This window comes from Pteropus medius, unplaced genomic scaffold, assembly GCF_902729225.1.
Source record: "Pteropus medius unplaced genomic scaffold, Ma_sr-lr_union100, whole genome shotgun sequence".
NCBI classification, from domain to species: domain Eukaryota; kingdom Metazoa; phylum Chordata; class Mammalia; order Chiroptera; family Pteropodidae; genus Pteropus; species Pteropus medius.
Genome location: NW_024340699.1, coordinates 6,879,273 through 6,898,385, shown reverse-complemented (window position 1 = coordinate 6,898,385; position 19,113 = coordinate 6,879,273). Strand labels below are relative to the sequence as shown.

The 19,113-nt window shown below is 36.8% G+C and overlaps 1 protein-coding gene across 1 annotated transcript in view; it reads right to left on the bottom strand.

Moving 5' to 3' along the window:
• Positions 1-19,113, bottom strand: part of TENM2 (teneurin transmembrane protein 2) — a 1,175,329-nt gene that overhangs the window by 1,019,152 nt on the left and 137,064 nt on the right. The window contains exon 4 of the mRNA XM_039877364.1: positions 6,821-6,936. The gene's annotated coding sequence lies outside the window, so the exon portion shown is untranslated. The remainder of the gene's footprint in view (positions 1-6,820; positions 6,937-19,113) is intronic.

Below are 19,113 nucleotides of genomic sequence, written 5' to 3'. Positions count from 1 at the left end.
CCCCAATACTTGTTATGAACTACACCATCTTCTGCTGGAGGCTATTAAATCCTCATACAAATAAGACAGTCACATTTTTAGTAATGTGATGGTTTAACATTCAAGACGAGCTTCTCAATTTGGCCAAAAGAATGTCACATTCTAATATCTGCTCACTTATCTTCTCTCTTACTTACTGTCTAATTATAAAAGTTACATATAATCATGGTAACAGAAAAATGTAGGAAAAAATATAAATAAGAAAATACAAATGACCCATTATTTTCCCAGAAATAATCACTATTAACATATGCTGGTATGTCTCTCACCTTTTTCTTAATGTTATTTGGTACAATTTAAAGCTAAGTATACAAGGATCATGCTATATATACTTTTATACCACATGTGTACTAATACCAAGGACAATGATTTTTTTTTAAATCTTTTAATAATTTTCCTAGAAGGCCAAAACTGGTAACTTATACTTTATGTACTTTTAAAAACATGTGACTTAATCCTCAACAAAGAATACCAGTACTTTAGATACTTTATCTTCTGCTCAAATTATAAAAAATGACTTCTGAATGAAAGACACTGCATGTGTGGAAGAAAACCAGAGTCAAATTAATTAAACAAGAAGTCCATCAGACTCACGTGTCTCCAATGCTGTGGCAGCCTACCTAAGCAAACCAAAACCTAAGCCTGCAAATGCCTCAAGGTTACAAAATCAAAATGCTAAGGAGACCAGTCACAAACAGTCAAGTAGGCTTTAAGCTAGAGCCACCCAATAATTCCCTTAGTTTGCTTCTGTCTTTTCTCATAAAAGTCTCTTCCCGGACCCCTGTCAGAGGAACGCTTCTAACCACGTTCGGTTTGGCGTTGTCTGATTACAATCGATTTTGGCTCACACGAACTCTTAAAATGTTTAATATGCCTCAGTTAATCTTTTAACAGTTCTGATGTCAGAAGAGGAAACCGAAGGAGACCCCCGACAGCCCCCAGGAGCAACGAGCAATCAGATAGAGGTACCTGTTGAGCCTCTTGGGCTCGCTGCCTTCTTGCAGCCGCTGAGGTGGTAGGTAAGTTCCTCTCGGAGCCTGGACCCTAGCTCCACAGCGTTTCCATTATGAACTAGCTTTCTGACTTTACTTGAGCATTTCCTTTTCCGGACTGAGTCGGAAACCGACGGGGTTGGAGTGGGTCCGACTTCAAAAACCGCCCGTGTCCGTGGTCGAACTTGCTTCGACTCAGAAACCAGACCCGGCCTGCGGTTGAACTGGGTTCCATCTGAAGATTCAGGTGAGTAAAATTTTGTTTTAAGGCTGAACAAGCAGGTGAGCCTTAGCAAAGATAATCTTGAATTACAGTGGCCACAGTGGAGAACTTTTAGCCATCTTAGATAAGCTTATCCATTTCTGAGGTGCCCTCAGCCAGGCGCTCACTATAATGGATAGAGGGAAAATTACTTTTCTGCTGCTACAGTTTCTGGTAAGGAGGATGAGACCTGCCGGGACAGCCCACGCACTTCAGAGCCTGTGAAAGGGTGAGAATTGTTACCAAAGTCAGCTCTTGCCAATCTCTATCTGTGGTGCCTGGTTGAGAGAGGAAGGGGAAATTTCACGTTGCCCCTTTCTTTCCAAATTCAGATCTTCAGGCAAAAACATTGATTTTCAAGCCTTTCTCTCCCAGGGATAGCTGTTTGCCTCTCGTTTATCTCACGTTGTGTCCTGATGACTTAGCTTGGTAATCGTCAGTTTGGGGATCCCAAACATATGGATGGACAAAAATTTGAGTTAAACCCCAGTTACAGGTCCTACTGAGTGTCGTCAGCACTCAGGGGATCGTCCGAGTCTTTCTTGTTGTTATCTTCGGGAGTGGCTCTCCATCTTGGGAGGGTAGTATCTTCTGCACCCTCTTTGGGGACTCTCTGGTATCCAAGTCCAGGGGATTATTCAATCCTGCCAGAAATATTTACTATTTGGCCTGGCTGATTCCTGAGAAGGTATTCAAAAGGATTTTTTTTTTTTTTTAAGTAGCTTGATGGTCAGAATTGGCCAAATCGGAAGCTGATATCCAGAGCCTGATAGAAACTTTTTATCATTGCCTCTCTGACAGGTAAAATAAAACTATGTACCCAGAGTGAAAGAGAAGCATTCTGAAGCCAGTGTGGAAAAGAGTTACTAAAACGTTCCAAAGAAACAAAGATCTAAATCTAGAACACAGGACTCTACTGACTTACTTCTTAGTTGAAGATCTTCTCCTTGATAAAAAGAAGCAAAATGAGGATAATATAGTTGAATAACTGGATCAGCTTCTGGATATCACTCAGGAAATAACCCAGTTCTTTGAGGAATTAAAAACAACTGTACTTGTCATATAAATCAAGTCTTTACAAGAATAGCAACATGGCTCTAGAAACACTTCCAAGTTCACCTATCCTTTTTACCAATCTCAGAAACTCCTCTATGCATTTCAAAAGGCTTATAGGTATTGTAAAAGATTTGAATTAAAACAAACAAAAAAAATCCCTTCTTGGAAAAATTTACATCCTTTCTCTGTGCCTTTGAGATGTCAGTATTCTACCTGGCCTTCTCTCAAAATCTAGAGCCATCTCCTGAAATGAAGACTTTAGGGAAGTAATTCTTACCAGGAAAAAGAAAAAAAGAAAAAGGAAGAAGAAAGAAGAAAGAAGGAGGAGGAAGAAAAGAGCCTATTTGGAAATGAGATAAATAAAAATTCTTAAAAGTCTTTTCCACAAATATTAGTGAAATCTTTAGTCATCTAAGGAGCTAACTTTTACTTATTCTGTTTGCCAGAAACATGGTTTGGGTCCAACTATTCTTTTATAAACTAGTGAGTTTACTAGATCATAGCTTATCAGGTCAAATTCTTCATAATAAAACATGTCTTTCCCTAGAATAATCCTACATTTTTTTGTGTATCCTATAAAGTTCAATCAGTGAATCAGTATCTGGACTAAAAGATTGGACTAAAAAATGTGGTTCTTCTCCCTCCCTGGCTGTATAAACATGAGCAAGACATTAACCTCTCGGCCCTCAGTTTTCAGGATTAAAGAGGACTTTGTCTTTATGGTTAAATAACTAATTTATGTTTAAAAGTAAAAAAAAAAAAAATGTGGTACATGGTATGTATTAATAACTACTCCTTTCTACTTCTTAATACCTTCATAAATGGTTATATTAAAACACCCCGTCCATCCTTTATTAGTTCTGGTTACATATGTTCTATTTTATTCTTTATATTTCCGGGAAAAAAAATTTTTTTTTTTTGCAAAATATGTAATATTGCATGGCTTTATGTGAGAGAATGTGAAATATTTAAAGAAAACCTGCTATAAATCTCCCAATGTTAAGAGGCAACTCAGACATGTAGTGTAGGAAAAAGAAAATCTCGAAATGCACTCATCTTAAAGGTTAGCTACTGAGTATTAAAGGGCGCTTCTACGCTGGCAAAGTGGGAAAGAAAAAAGCTCAGTGTAAGACTTTCCACATAGTGCTCATAATTCCAGTCCTGACGTAGAAGTGGATTTTAAACCAGAGGGGGGAAAAATGTGTTAATCTGGTTCAAAGAGACTTGATCACTTATACATTCAGCACGTACTAATTGTTATGAACTCTTTAAATGGGAAGGAAAGTGAGAAATGGCAACCTGTAGTCTAACGACAGGAAAATAAAACCACGCATCACCCACTGAGGGACGTGGTGCTGAATATCTGTTTTTTCCACAAATGTCTACCTAAAATAGGGTTTCATTTTAATAATATCAGAAATCGAAAAAAAATCATTCATTCTGTTTAGTCCTTACCAAAAGCAATCTTTAAAAGTATCAGGGTGTTTTTTTTCCCCCCTGAGATCTTAAAGCTTCTTTCTCTTTTGTCTTCATTGTTTAAATAGGGGAAAATAGCCGTTTTTAGTGATGACAGAATCACATCTTGAATTTTATCCTAATCAGGTTGAAAGCAGATATGACTGCCCTAGATGAAAATCTACATTGAAATCTACGTGTTTTCTATGAATACGACATGGAGAAAAAAACATATTATACACTACTTCCAATTAAGTATAAGAAGTCTCATGGGAATGTTTCAGATAGATCCCTGGCTGGAAAAGCTGTATACCTTAGGATATACCTTTGCCTCTTATGAGCAAAGAGAGTAGCGTTTAAAACTTCAGGCATAAGCTAAGTGAAAAAGGAAAAGACCAGAGGTGATCTGGGAGGAAACTAAAAATCTGAGCAAACACCGACATGTTTATAAAGCCTCTTGCCTGGTAAAACCCGTGCCATTTATTCTATTAGGGCTGAAAAATGAAACTCTAAATGAACAGCAGAGGGCAGGAGCCTTGCAAAGCCCTTCTCAAAGTAGGTAGGTATTTCTTAAAAACAGATTCAACAGAGTATAAAATATATTGCCAGACAGCATGAAGGACTTCTAAAAGTTGATAGTAGCTTTCTGACAAGTCAAGTTCTGCCTAACTGATTGACTGGCGTGTTATTTAGCCAAAATTTAAAACATATTTGGTTGTAATAGTGAATTATCGAAGTACTGCCCTAACCAAATGACAACAAAACATAATAAGAACACTGAGAAAACTTAAGTTTTCAGGCCAATATGTTAGGCGGATCATGGAGATCTGCTTTTATGATCAAGCAAGTTCCCAAGGCAATGCAGTCTTTTTTCTCTTTTCCCATATTGACAGACTGCTCCTCAGTATCTTCTGCCTCTTTCCCTGACTGCCAGTACCAAAGACCCATCTTACATATCAGAAAACTGAGTCAGAAGATTAAATTAGATGATACAATTATGATGATGAGCAAGAAGCAGGAAAAACAGTGGATGATTGTTGGGTCTAACAAGGTCAGGAAAATCCACTAGGGATCTAAACACAGGCTATATCCTCTAGGGCAGGCTTCTTTCTTCTAGGTCCTGCCCCACCAAACTCATCTCCTCCAACTCTGCAGTTTTCGGAGCCGTCACTTGCTCTAGGAGAGGACAGATGGGCTAGCATAGAATATGCCAGAATCTTAGGTCTGTTTCACCATACGCTCTCCTATTTCTTCCAAAATTGACAACTCTACATTTATAATGGATTTCCTAAACACGCGGTGATATTTCCTTTAGAAAAGAAAAGCAATGATGGACTCAAGCTTGCAAGACAGAACAGGGTACCAGGGGAGATTTCTGGGAGACCATGGCACCTGATCTGTGCACTAGCAACATTGAAGTCAAACATTTGTTCTAATGGAGTCAAGCTTTCCCGGCACAACCCAGTTTGGATCTGACCAAGACACCAGGAATGACTATGCTTCAGAGAAAATTAAGGTGTCCTGAGCATCATTCCATTGGGTGCCTTTCTCAGAATCAAAGCACGATCAAATCCAAAAAGAAATCACTATTCTTCTAATAAAAGATTCTCCCCACTTGGACCACACGTCTAAGAAAGCATATGGCGACAGCAAGAAAAATGTGCTAAACTCACCATGGTGGAGAGGTAGGTTTCACATAAGTTGCCTCAACTCGTTTCTTTGCCTGCAAAATGAAGCTAGAACTGCAGATAACATTCGCTCGTTCCTGAATATGTGTCCAAACACCAGGATAAGCACCTCACTGCGTCACTGACTTCATCACCACAGTTTCATGAGATTCCTGTTCAGGCATTGTATTACTTGCCCCATAAGTACTTTCTAAATGGGCTTTCCAACCAGGCTGTCTGACTGTTGTATTATGCCCTTCCCTTCACGAGGGTCTTTACATCATCTCCTCGGCCCTTAAAGCCATTCTCCCTCAGCCACCTAAGATCTACTCTTTACTCATTGCCTCCTCTCAACAGAAAAATTTCTGTTAGCAATAATAAAGAAAGAGAAAAAAAATCAATCCAGATACCTTTTTCATCTATCCGCCTAATCACTTATAAGTCTCCACTATAGCTCCTCTCATACCTTATCACTGACCACAAAATCTCTATACATACTCAAATTATTAAAATTATGCTGTAGTTGACATTTTAGCTAAGTCAGATGCCCCATCTCCAAATTAGAAAAACTGTATAATGCATTAATTGTCCTCATAAAATCCTTTAATTGTCCCACTCCAAAGTGAGCCATCTTGGTAGGATTTGACCTGTAGAAATATAAAAGCAAGCTCTAAAAGCAAAATACCAGAGAAAATGAATGTAAGAGACACAAGAAAGAGACTTAGGAAGACATTTGATATATGGTGCTAAATGCTGTAGAAGGATACGGAGGATGCCAGTTCAGGAGCAATAAAAGCAGAAAAGATTTTAGTAGGCACACTAGAAAGGCTTGCCGGCTTCCTTTTCGCTTTCTGCCTGCATAGATTAACACCATTAAACAGATCAAGGGAACCAAGCTTTTCTACCCAAAAGGTCTTTACACACTGCAATGAGAAGCTATGTGGTCCAGTTAATCACAATCATCACCTTTTATGTCCCTGTGTACAGAGCAAATAAGAAAAGTGTGATGGTCAAATAATTTGTAGAGGCCGGGGGACGAAAAAAAGAGCATTGGATGGGGATCCATCCAGGTAGAAAAGAGGCAGATGCACGACTGAAGAATTATAGTTATTCAGCTGGGTTGGGAGAGGGGAGGAAACAATAGCAGATTTCAGAGAGAGAAAATGGCAGTTCAAATTACTTTTGTCCATAAGGAAAAAAGCAGGAGCTGGGAGGGTCGGGGAAGCCAGCTCTCCAATCAGAGCTGAAAAAGCCCTATTTTGTGTTCCATATGAAAGCGCTTTGGCCGATAATGCGAATGAGACTTGAAGCAGAGGGAAATGCAAAACTGGAGCGATGATTCCACTCACCCAAAGTGTGGCTCCTCGATGTGCAATTCAGTTAGCTTTACAGGAGTGCTCCGCGACCAAGCCAAGTGACAAGGCGAGCCCCAGACTGCGTGGGCAATAAAACGCTGAATGTGTAACTGTGAAAAAGAAAAAAAAAGAGGAGAAAATAGATAAGATTCAGATGAGCACATAAAACAACAGCGACGACAACGAATAAAAATGCAAATAAACACCATACATCTTCAAAATGTAGGAAAGTTGGGATTAGGAGCTAAATGAGCTAAATTGCACACCTTACCCTTTAAAATTTCTTTCAATAGAGGAATGTAAAATACGGTATAAAGCATACTAATTAGTTCAGTCATTTTAAGTATGGCACACAATTACCATTAAGATACAAAATTAACACAATAGTATCCCCATTTGTTATCTCTCAAATGTATTGCTGTTTACAATATAAACACTAAGATGCATAGTATTGGAATGGGAAAATACTTTAAAGGCATCTTTCTAGCAATATACAGATTTTAAGTTTGATTCTCACATTTACAAATAATTTACTTCATCTTAAAATGTACAGCTTGCTTGCCTGTACAATTTGAGCATTACTTTGCCAACTTTTAAATTCAAATACTTGCTAGTCAGTACCATTATCAATAGGACTTAGGAATATATTACATATCAGGAAAGTCCCATTAACACTAACATAACTTGCTTTGGGCAAGTAACTTAAGCTTTCACTATCTAAAAATGGGGATATAATAGCACTTATTTCATACAAATGTTATGAACATTAAACGCAAAAATCCATCTAAAGCATGTAGTACAGTGCCTGACACATAGTACTCCTTCAGTACATGCCATTTTTTGTCATTGTTAGCATCGTTCCAATGCCACATGTCTGAAATGTCATCACCAGATTTGGGGCTCATCTTCTAATAAGCAACTCTTTAGAAAAATGCAAACGTTACTTGTCCAAAAAAAAAGTCTAAATGTTAAATGAATCCACACTAAGACACTTGCTGCTAGTCATTAGATTCCCTTTTCCTCTGGCCAGCAGACTGGGACAGTGAGGGGAAGCCGAGGGTGATTTCTTAAATTCGCAAAGGGATTAGTATTAATGCAAAGCGAAAAAAGTTCAACCGAGGAGTTAAAAAAAACTAAAATTGAATAGCTCTAAGTTCCTGGTTTTGCCCAAGTCATTCTCATCTTGAGCACTAAATGTACCCCTCCCATCCCACATATGAAGAGGGGCCCTTCCTCCATCAGCATTTCCCAGGCAGGGTGTAAGATCCTCTGATGAGCTGAACCCACCTTCTGTCCCCATGCATGGCCACAGCTGGCTGCTACACGCTTTGTCACACTTCTCACAGGGACAAGCAGTATTTTCAGACTGATGGCTCTATCTTCCCTGACCACTCTGAAAGCCCTCTACAACAATCCCTGGCAACGTGGTATAAGTATCGGGTGCTCGTGTCTTCCAGACAGTAAGAGGGCTTGTCACAATGCAGTGGACAGTATGGAATTCAAATCACAGCAGACCTGAATTTGAATTGTATCTCTATCACCAATAAGTGTAACGTCATATGAAGGTCCTCACACCCTCTGGGCCTCAGGCTTCTTGTCTGAAAAATGGGAGTGGGGCAAAACACCTGCCACACAAAACTGAGTAATAGAGAAAGACAATGCTTCCGGCACACAGAAAGCTAACGACAAATGTGAATCGCAATTTCTGCTTTTTCTTGCTCCGATATCTTACTTATTATGGTACCTTAAAAATCTGATTATAAGGGGATGGTAGATGTAAAACTGTCTTATCTAGATTATGTGTCTTTAAAAGACAAATTGACAAGACTAGACAGAATCATAAGGCCTCATGTAAACTTGCTTTGTTTTTATTTTGTTTTATTTTTTTTTTCAAGTTTTCAACTTGGTAATCAGAGCCCAGCAAAGCAATACAGTTCTTTGATTTCCTCCTTAGAAACTCTGCAGCCTTTATTGTCTTTATATCGCACTTTAGCACTTAATTATATCCTACCTTGTAATAATTAGGTGTCCTTATAATCAAGTCTGTTTACTCACTTGTACAATTCTGATCCTTTAATCTCTCTTAAATATTAGTTTTTCATGCTATTAAGAGCCACAATTTAACAATCTTATTACTAAATTAAATTGCAAGAATATTTTGAAGAAGATTCACCAGTAGATTGAATATAAAAACTACTTTTAAGATTAGAACTAGCACAAAGTCATAAAAGTAACCTGGGCAGTAGAAGCGTGTGGGGCATGCATGCCTCCCCCACCTCCCCTGCCCCCCGGCCCTGCCCCAAAGAGCTGTGCAGCCCTGGGCAAGTCACTGACCTTCATCTTTAGACCTGCAAATGAGCCCGCACTTGAGTTAGATACTGGTCTCAGCCAGATCACAAATTTATTTTAAAGAGAAGTTAAGCATTTTCTATAATAATAAGACTATAATAAGGCAGCTATAATTTTAGGCAACACAAAATGTTACTTGCTTCATATTTTCATATAAATTTAAAAGCCTGCTGCTAGAATGTAAAACAAAACAGTCATGGTCAGTAAACACAATACACTCAATACAGTGTAACGATTAAATCACTGGGCTCTACAGTTAAACTGTTTGGGTTAACATGTGATAAAAACACTTCATAGCAATGTGATCTAAGACAATTTATAATCCTCTATGTTCCTTAGATTCCTCCTGGGTGAAATGACAATATCTAACTCATAGGGTTATTGAAAGATAACATAGATAATGCACTTAACACAATGACTGGTACACAGTAAAGGTTAACTATTATTTTTGTCTATTTTTATTACCGAAATAGAATTATGTAAAAATGCACTTAATTCTAAAGCATTAAACTCACCTCATATTTTATTATATGCATTATGAATATATGTCAAGTGAATAAATGGAAATGATTTTTGACGTGTAATATTCAGTAACAAATGATACATGCTTTAAGAAAACACATTTACCATATGTTACTACTTATTAGGTTTTCATCTTCATTAAGGTATATAAGATAAATGTATATACTGATTGAAATTAAATCTTAGTAATTAAATTATAATAAAACTAAATAAACCCAAACTTTATATTTTTTTCTGAAATATACATTTTTATTATATGTTAGACCTGGGATTTTATATAAATACAAAATCTATATTTTCATATTTATTTTTTAATATTATTTTATAGTCCCATTGTAAAATAAAATGATACAATTACATTAAAAAAAAAAAAAAGGAAGAAAACAAAAGTCATTCCAGAGCACATCAGTCCGTGATAACCACTGTTTAAACTTTGGTGAGCATCCTTCTAGGCATCCTCTGCAAATACCTTCAGCTTGAATAGACGAAATTATGCATAAATAGGACAATGCCATCCATTTTTATTCCAAACCTTTTCTATAATAGAATGCACTTTCTAAATTATTGACAGCAGTCAATCTGGGTCCCCTTTTGATACAAATTATTTTAACTTTTCATTTAATGTTTATAGGAAATGTGAGAAATGTAAAAGTACTATTTAAAAGAATTATAAAATGAGCAATTTAATTAAATATTATTGACACCTAAGGAATAATTTAGGGGTGCCTCAATTTGCATCTTTTAGGTGGACTTTTCCATATAAAGAAAAAAAAATTAAGCAAGTACCACATTAAGTATTTTACACAAACGCCACAAAATGAAGTGATATAGACAACCTTATAAAAAGCCAGACAATAGGAATAAAACTTACAAAATGTTATCGTCATTCAAAGTACCAGTTCCCTTAATGGATATTAAGTTTACAGGCTTAAAAGAAATATTAACGATCTTCTCTTTAGATATAAAAAGAATGATATTACAGTGTGAGAAATGGAAGATTAGTAAATGCAAATTAATTGACTTCTTTCTAATGAATAAAAATAGAGATTTCACAGACGTAAAAATATGAGCATATGAGTTTCATAGCACACAGCAGAAGAAAATGAAATGACGAGTTCAGATCAATGAATTTCAGAATACACAAGCCCTGTTGCATTCTACTATTCATATAACTGGGAACTTCTGCCTTCTTCAAAAACAAGGAATTATCTAAATCCATTTGGACATGAAATAAAATAATTTTATAATGTAGAAAGTTATTAAATGATCTGGTTATGCTAAAACCAGTCAACTAGAATCATTCAGTCATTGATCTGGCAGATATTTGAGGAGCGACTACTTCAAGCTCTAGGTCTATGCCATCCAATAGAGGAGCCACTAGCCACTTATGTCTACTGGGTATTGAGCACTTAAAATGTAGCTAGTCTTTGCTGACATATGCTATAAGTGTAAAACATATCTGATTTCACAGATTTAGTATAAAAATATAAAATATCTCGATAATACTTTATATTGATTACATATTTAAAAGCTAATGTTTGATATATTGAGTTTAATGAAATACATTAATAAAATTAATTTCACCAAATTCTTTTTATTCCTTTTAATGCACCTATTAAAAAATTAATATAACACATGTAGCCGTGGTTTGCATTATAGCTCTATTGGCGACCCTTTCTCTAGATGATGGTAGGAATTAAGGAAAACAGTATTCACGTTTGCATGCTTGTGCTTGAGCAATAATTCTGTTTAAGGACCTGTGTCAGACGCTGAGGAAGGTGCATTATAGCATAAGCTGCAAGCCAACCTCTAAAATTTTGTAATCTAGTAAGTGTATCAGAAAGACACACCACAAGTCATGCATGTAACAGCAAAGCTACTGAATACAAATACCCTAAAATATAACACCTTTATGCAAAGAAATCTAAGAAAGTGATGGTTATCCAATGCACCTTACTTCTTTTACCACGAGAGGGACATGAGGCCAAAATCATCAGCAGTGCAGAACCCATGGCTGGGGCTATGGATATGCAACTCGGGCTTTGGGCGGGGGATGAGGGGCTCACATTTTACTTGCTTTTAATGGTAAATGTGTACAGTGGAGCAAGAGAGTGGCCTCATCACAAACACTATTTGAAATTTATTGATACCTCCAAGCTAGTAAAGTCAGGTCTTTGGAGGAGAGAGCCAGAAGCAAAAAAATGTCAAGATATCCAGAGGTCCCAGAACCTCCCTAAGAATCTGAAAGCCCGCCGTGGTTGATAAATAGATTAGAGAACTGTTGGATACATGTTAGAGATTAATTAACAGACCACAATCTTTGGTGGCTCTGATCAACATCACAAAGAAATTATACACAGCCAAAATAACAACACGGTATGCTCAGAATGAATTAAAAGTAGCAAATCTCTATTTTTATAACATGTTTTATTTCTTCTAAAATCACTTCTGGCTGAAGAAGTCTCCTTTTCTCACTATACGGAATCTCTGAATTTTCACTCTGTAGAATAATATTTCAATTAATTTAAATCATCTTCTCTCTCACATAGAGATTTCCACAATAATCTGTCAAAATGTGGCACCATATTGCTCAGAATACATGTTTCTATCATAAAGATGCACCAGACCAATGAAAACACAATCGTATTTTCAACGTTCAAATACCAGGTCTGTGATCCAAAGCTTATGTTCAAAGGTTTCAATAAAGGGGGAAAAAAATTCTACAGAATTTTACAAAGATACTCTGTGTAATACCAATTCATTAAGCAGTTTCAAAGGGTTGAACCTTATTTTGCTTAAGGGTTATCTGATACAGAAACTACTGGAACTTTATAAAATATGTACTCTCTCCCTGCTCATTTTCTAAATGAATAAATATGAAGCCAATTTTACACAGAATCACTTCAACTTGAACTAATAATTGTGTATTGCATGCCTAGAATAATGTTCATTTCAGAGGGATACATATCAAAAGGAATGCAAAAGAAAACATGAAATCAGTCATAAATCACTAATTATAATTAATTCATAGATAGTAGAGGTTCATTCGCTTTTGCTAAAATATATAGAATGTACTCATATGGAAATCTAGAGTAAAATCAAGACAGTGCCAGCTCCTATAAGGACTGTTTTTATTTGCTGAGTAGTTTAGGAGACAACATACTGTTTTGGAAGACATGTTGGTATAAGCAGAAACCTGTAGTCTCACCAGAAACTATGGATTTCTTGCTAATTTCCTTTACTTTGAGGAATGTACAAGAATCCTTTTGAGAAATTTTGAAGTCATTAAATAAAAATAAAAACTTGCCGACTTTGCTTGGGACTTAATTTACATCAAAACATTCTGGGGTATTTGATTTGCATTGAAAGATATAAAGAGTTTTATAAAAGTATCATCATCTCTTTTTAAATGTGCATAGATGGAGAACTAACCCATAGAATAAGAATGCGTTTGAAACCATAAAAGGAATTTGACCTTTGTGTACGGTAGCTGTCTCTCCTTAACTTACACCCCCAGCGCACTGAGTCGGTTTTGTAATAGAGTAATTACCATATTTGACTTCTGTCCATGAGCATAGTACGTAATTGTTAATCTGATCCTCCCAACTATCGCCCGCGATCTCCCTCAAAGGGTTACCTCGTTGTTCCTCATATTCATGCCCTGATATGGAGACGGCTGAACCTCTTTGTTGCTCACTCATGGCCCTGCATTCTCACCACCCAGAGAGAGTTATTCAAGTGAGCGAGTGAACAAGTGACCAAGTGAGACAACTACCTGAAACCTCACATCAGCAAACAGTTGGTGAAAACATGACCTGGAATACAGAATCACCACAGCATCCTTCCAAAAGCCATACGACAAGAAAAGAAGCCAGAGAGAAAAGCTTAGAGCATTCCATTTATTTGGTTTCCAAACACATGAACTCTGGCCAGTGGTGGTCTATGATAAATTTTCAAAGTGAAGACAGAGTAAAAATTTTTTCACAAAAATTAATAGAATCAATGGCGTTACCTAGTCTGTGTACAAAAAAATTTTAAAGCACTTTTAAATTTGCTTTATCCATACTCAGTTTGAAATGATCGATTTACTAAAAACCATAATTGATTCATATCTGCATTAAGGATAACTGCCAGTGGATTTCTATTTACCAACACATTATCAGCCATTGCTATGTTTTACTTGTACGTGGCTGAATATAATGAAATTGTATTCCTTTAAAAAATAATTCATATTTCCACTCTTCGTTCACGCTATTAATACACACAGGTGCACACACACACACACACACACACACACGCATATTTTCTCCCTCACACACACACACATCAACTCAATACAGGCCACTAGAATTCGAAAGTGTTTACATTGAGTATTTCACAATGAGAGTGTGGAGAAAAAGATAGAGAAATGTGGAAATAACATGTTCACAATATTTTGAAAATTTAAGATCTCATATATTAAATGTCATATAGAAATAATTATACTTTTGGATTTTTTAAAAATATAATTATAAAAGATGAAGCTGTCAGAATATTAAAAGATTATGTTTTAAATGTTTTAAATACAAATGTCTACTTTAATCATATTCTTGTCAGATCTAATGATGTCAATAAAATTAAAGATGCACCTTTAGAATCAATTTCAGAGCTAAAATACTCATTGTATAAGGTACTAATAAAAATAATGCCGCCCTTCCAAAAGAAGAAATATAAACGAACTCGTTATTTATTGTGCTAGTCTCACCAATGTGAACTGTGCCCTTTAAAATATAAATTCTCCATTAAGAGTAAATATAACCACACTCTAAACAAGACATCAACATGATCACGATACATTAAAAAATATATATTCCCAGAAAATCATTGTATTAAGTAGTGAACGAATGCTTTCATCCCTTTTGTTACTCTCCCCTAATTAATTAAAGATTGGCACAGTTTAAGAACTAAATTTGTTTTCAATTAAAATAAGAAGCCCATATGTCATGATAATTTTTTGTTACTATTTCTAATGTGCAAAACAAAGGTTTGCTGTGAGCATTGAACATAGTAATCAAAACAAATCCTTTAATTTTCAATAACTGTAAGGATACTTGAAGACTCGTTCTCCTAGCAAGGTACTACCTCAATAGTTAATCCTATTAAGAACTGAGCCTTGCGCTGTCACTAAATCCTCTGGGGAATTTGAGGAATCAAAGGCTTACTGCACACTTAGAAGGTAACGACTTTTGTAAAGGGCTCTATTTTATGGGGAACAAAAGAATACCACTTGTGTACTTAAATATCATCTGCCTTTCCTTCCAAAATACTCCATTTTTAAGTAAAGATATGTGATTTAAATGTATTTAGAGTTTAGCTTTTGGCACCACTCTCGTTCCTGAGCAGAAGTGCCATCTGCAGGCCCCATGGCTCACACATAACGATATGCTTACAAGCTGCTTCCCTTTTCTGCACAATGTACCCTTTTCACTTTAACATACATTTTCCATAAATTTTTGAATAACAAATTGGGCTGTGGAAGTTTGTTGAAATGGGACAAGGGAAATGCCTGTAGGCTGGAGAGCGGCAATTTTACTAAGGAAATTGGTGCAGTGGAAAATATCTACTCCACCTGCCCACACCCCACCCCCCCACGCACCTATCTCAGGCTGTGATCCCTTAAAATTGCATAAGAAACTTCTCCCCTCGCTAGATTAGGTCTGTACATTAACTTGGGCAAAGAGCCCACATGCCTGCAATCCATTACACCTGCTGGGTGACAAACAGATGAGAGTCATCATGCAGACTCCCAACGTTTGATCTCCTGATATCGCCAGATGTCCCCCATTTACATTCAGACATAACCATAGTCATTAATGCAACTCACCAGGCTGCCGTTCAATAGGGGAAAAAATTTGAATTCTAATCTAAAATCCTAACTGTCCAAAGCGTTCAGTAAGTGAATATAGACACTATTAAATATGCTTCCATTTGTCTAACTTTCTGCTGATTAAGAGAACTGACTTCATTGCACGGGTGGGACTGATACAAACAGGAAGATGTTGCACATATTTCAAAAGGTAAGATCTGTATCTTGCCTCATTTAGTTTCTGAAATTTGAATTTAAACAACAAAATTCATCTTCACTCTATCTGCTATATTCTCAGATACAATGAGAATAATCTTGAATATTGGCTCCCATTCAAACACACCACTTACTAGAAGGGTAAATTGGTAAACACACAATAAAAGTCAGGGCAGCAATGGACAGAGTAAATATTCTTAGTTTCTTCCCTGTTCCTTCCTTCGTCTAATAGTACTTATCAAACTGCATCCTGATGAGATTCAACTGGAAAACTTAAAAAATAAAAATCAAATGCACAGGTATCACTCCAGTCACTAAATAAGAGCCTCCAAAGGTGAGACCCAGGGATTTTAAAACGTCCCTGTTAATTCTTTTGAAATCTAACCTAGACTTTGAACGTGACAACTTCTAGAAGTATATTCAAGAACTATTCATGGGAATATGATTAACAGCTTGGCTTCTTGACTTTCTTTCCCATTCTTTCTTGTATGCTGAAAACATTTACAGTGTGTCTACCCTGTGCCTGACACTGGGCACCTGGTACACATAGAATCTGTAAGACACAAGGATTATTCTCTGGAGAGTCAACACAATGTACCCTCTTCACTTTAACATACATTTTGCATAAATTTTTGAATAACAAATTGGGCTATGAAAGTTTGTTGAAATGGGACAAGGGAAATTCCTGTGGTTCTAGGAACAGACATAAGGTGGCCTAATATTATGAGGGCAGAGAGATTCTATAGAAGCACTAAAAGGAGTGATAAAGCCTTGGAATACTTTCCAGGAAACAAGTTTCCATCAATTGGACATTTCTAGAAGATTTGGGAAGGAAGAAACCACTGGACCTCCTACAAAAGCTCTCGACATCAACACCGGGGTGAGGCTCTGACCTGTTTAGGGGAAGATGGCTAAGTTTAAGCATTACTGAGGAAGCCAGAAAAGATCTTAGTGTCTTTCTGTATCCCTCTTCTATTTACATTTGAACCCATTTAGACTTCCTCCCTTCTGCTAGCTTTCTGTCCCTCTGAATTGAAACACTTTCCCTGCAGAGAGGTTGGCCCTGAGCAGCTGCCCCAGACCTCCGGTCACTCTTTCACAATACCCTCTTCTTCTCTCTGCACCATACTTCCTGCTATGTGAAATTGTTGTGTTCATTTGTTTATCCCTCCCTTATCTTTCTCCCTACGTCAGAGCAGAGGCCATGCCTGTCTATTCACCTGTTCCAGGATTTAGAATAACACCTGACATGAAGTGAATATCCAATACATGTCAAAAAAATAAATTAATGAACTAAAATAGTTATTTGTACTATTCCTTGATCCCCTCATGGGATTTTCTTTAAAATGTATTTTCTTGGATACGCTGTACTAGTAAATTTTTCATTTGAAATCAATCTTCTTTTTTTTTTTTTTTTTTTTGGCCTATCAGCTATCTAGACTTTATTCCTTGGGGATGCTTGCACTTGGACCCTGTTCAGTAGCTATCCATTTTTATGCAAAGCTGGTACATCTGCAGCCCATCATCTCTTACTATAACATAAAATATCCCATTGCATCTCAACAGGAACAGAATTCCAAACCTATAAATGATGTTCCATTCCATACTAAAGAAGAACAATGACAAGGAAAAAAATCCCCTCAAAAGAAAAATGCTTGAGGAATTTGTTTCAAGGTCAAGGCAATAGAGGATAAATCCAGATTATCAACTCATAGGATAGGAGGCATTAAGCATCAAAATCATTGATTTAAGGCTTATGGTAACACAGGCAAAATATGAAATTAGGCTTAAAATTACTAAGCACTGTCAAGCCACTTTTATTTTAGGTTTTTTTTTTTTTTCTCCAGCTGCTCAGCAATTTCATGGCACCTACTAATGGAAAAGAAGCTCAGATTCCATTGACAGTTTCATGACAATCATACTTCACCTACCATTGTCCAGTTTTCTTAGCTGTTCATTATCTTGACTGCTGTGCCTATGAGATAATGATACACTCTGCTTCTACCCCTGACTGTAACACATTTTTGCCCCAGGATTCCTTTTAATTGAAACACACTGTCTGTGTTACTGTTTGGGGTGCAAAAGTAAACACATTTAACACAAGAATTCAGTTTGTGTTTGCTTCACCAATTGGAAGCGTATAAAAAATCACCTGCCTCCGGAAGACTAATTGAATGATCCCTTTGAGACATTAATATTTTTTACTCTTTTCTTTCACTTTCACTACCATTTGTCACTTCTGGGGATGTGATAATTCTCTCTGTAAGAAAAAATATTAGGCCATCCTTACCATTTCTTGAAGCGTCCCGAGCCCATTTAGGGAGTATTGAGTAATGTTTCATTAACCCTTAAGCATAAAATTGACTGAAAATGCTTTAACTCCAAAGAAAGGGAGTTGGGGGAGGTCTAATAAATTATGCCCGTTAAATTATCTGTATCTATTGTAAATCCCACTAAGTAGCCACCAATTGACTAGAACTGAATCATTCAACTTCAGGATCAGTGGCAGCTAAGCATGGCCAAACTGCTTCACTTGCCTAGCAGATTCTTAGAATCTGAACTCATTTAATGAAAACAACTAAATTCTTTAAATACATTAAAAAAAAAATAAACACATGTATAGGAAGAATTAGGGTTTTTCCTCATTCGTTGGCGGCAAAAAAAGAGATGATGTGCTAACATACAAGAACTGTACATGTTGAGTGCTGTGTGTATCTTCACTTTATCCCATTCAATTGTTACAATCCTGCCTATGATATTGGAGCACTCAGTATTCCCATTTTACAGGTAGAAATGCCTAGGCAACAGAAATATTAAATATATTGTCCAAGGACCCACCATGGATCAGGACACACCCTAGAGAAGAAGGGTAGGTCTACAGATCTGAGGACCCAGGAAGCTAAGAGGTCTAGTCCCTGTCCCCTGTCCAGGGGCCTGGGGGCACCTATGCTCCTCCTCCCAAAAGGGGCTGATGGTCATTGAGATCTGGTTCCAGCCGTTTAGCTGTGGCCTCTAGTGTGGGGTGGGGTGGAGGACCCCAAGAGACTTGTGCTTCTGAGTGACGCCTTCTTCTCTCTGCCCAGTCTGACCTCATCCATGTATTTAATTAATTAAACAACACCCCCCCCCACCAAAAAAAAGTGAAGCTAGACCTTGAACCTGGGTTTATCTGCTACCCAGGTTCCTAATGACCACTGTTCTGTGATCACTATTCTTTCATAAACTGAATTATTTGATTTTAATAAAAGCAATCCAATGAAATCATCTAATGACCATCACATATTCTTATATGAAAATATGTATGAATTTACATTTTGAAATTTACACTTTGAAAATATAGACTTACAAATTACTC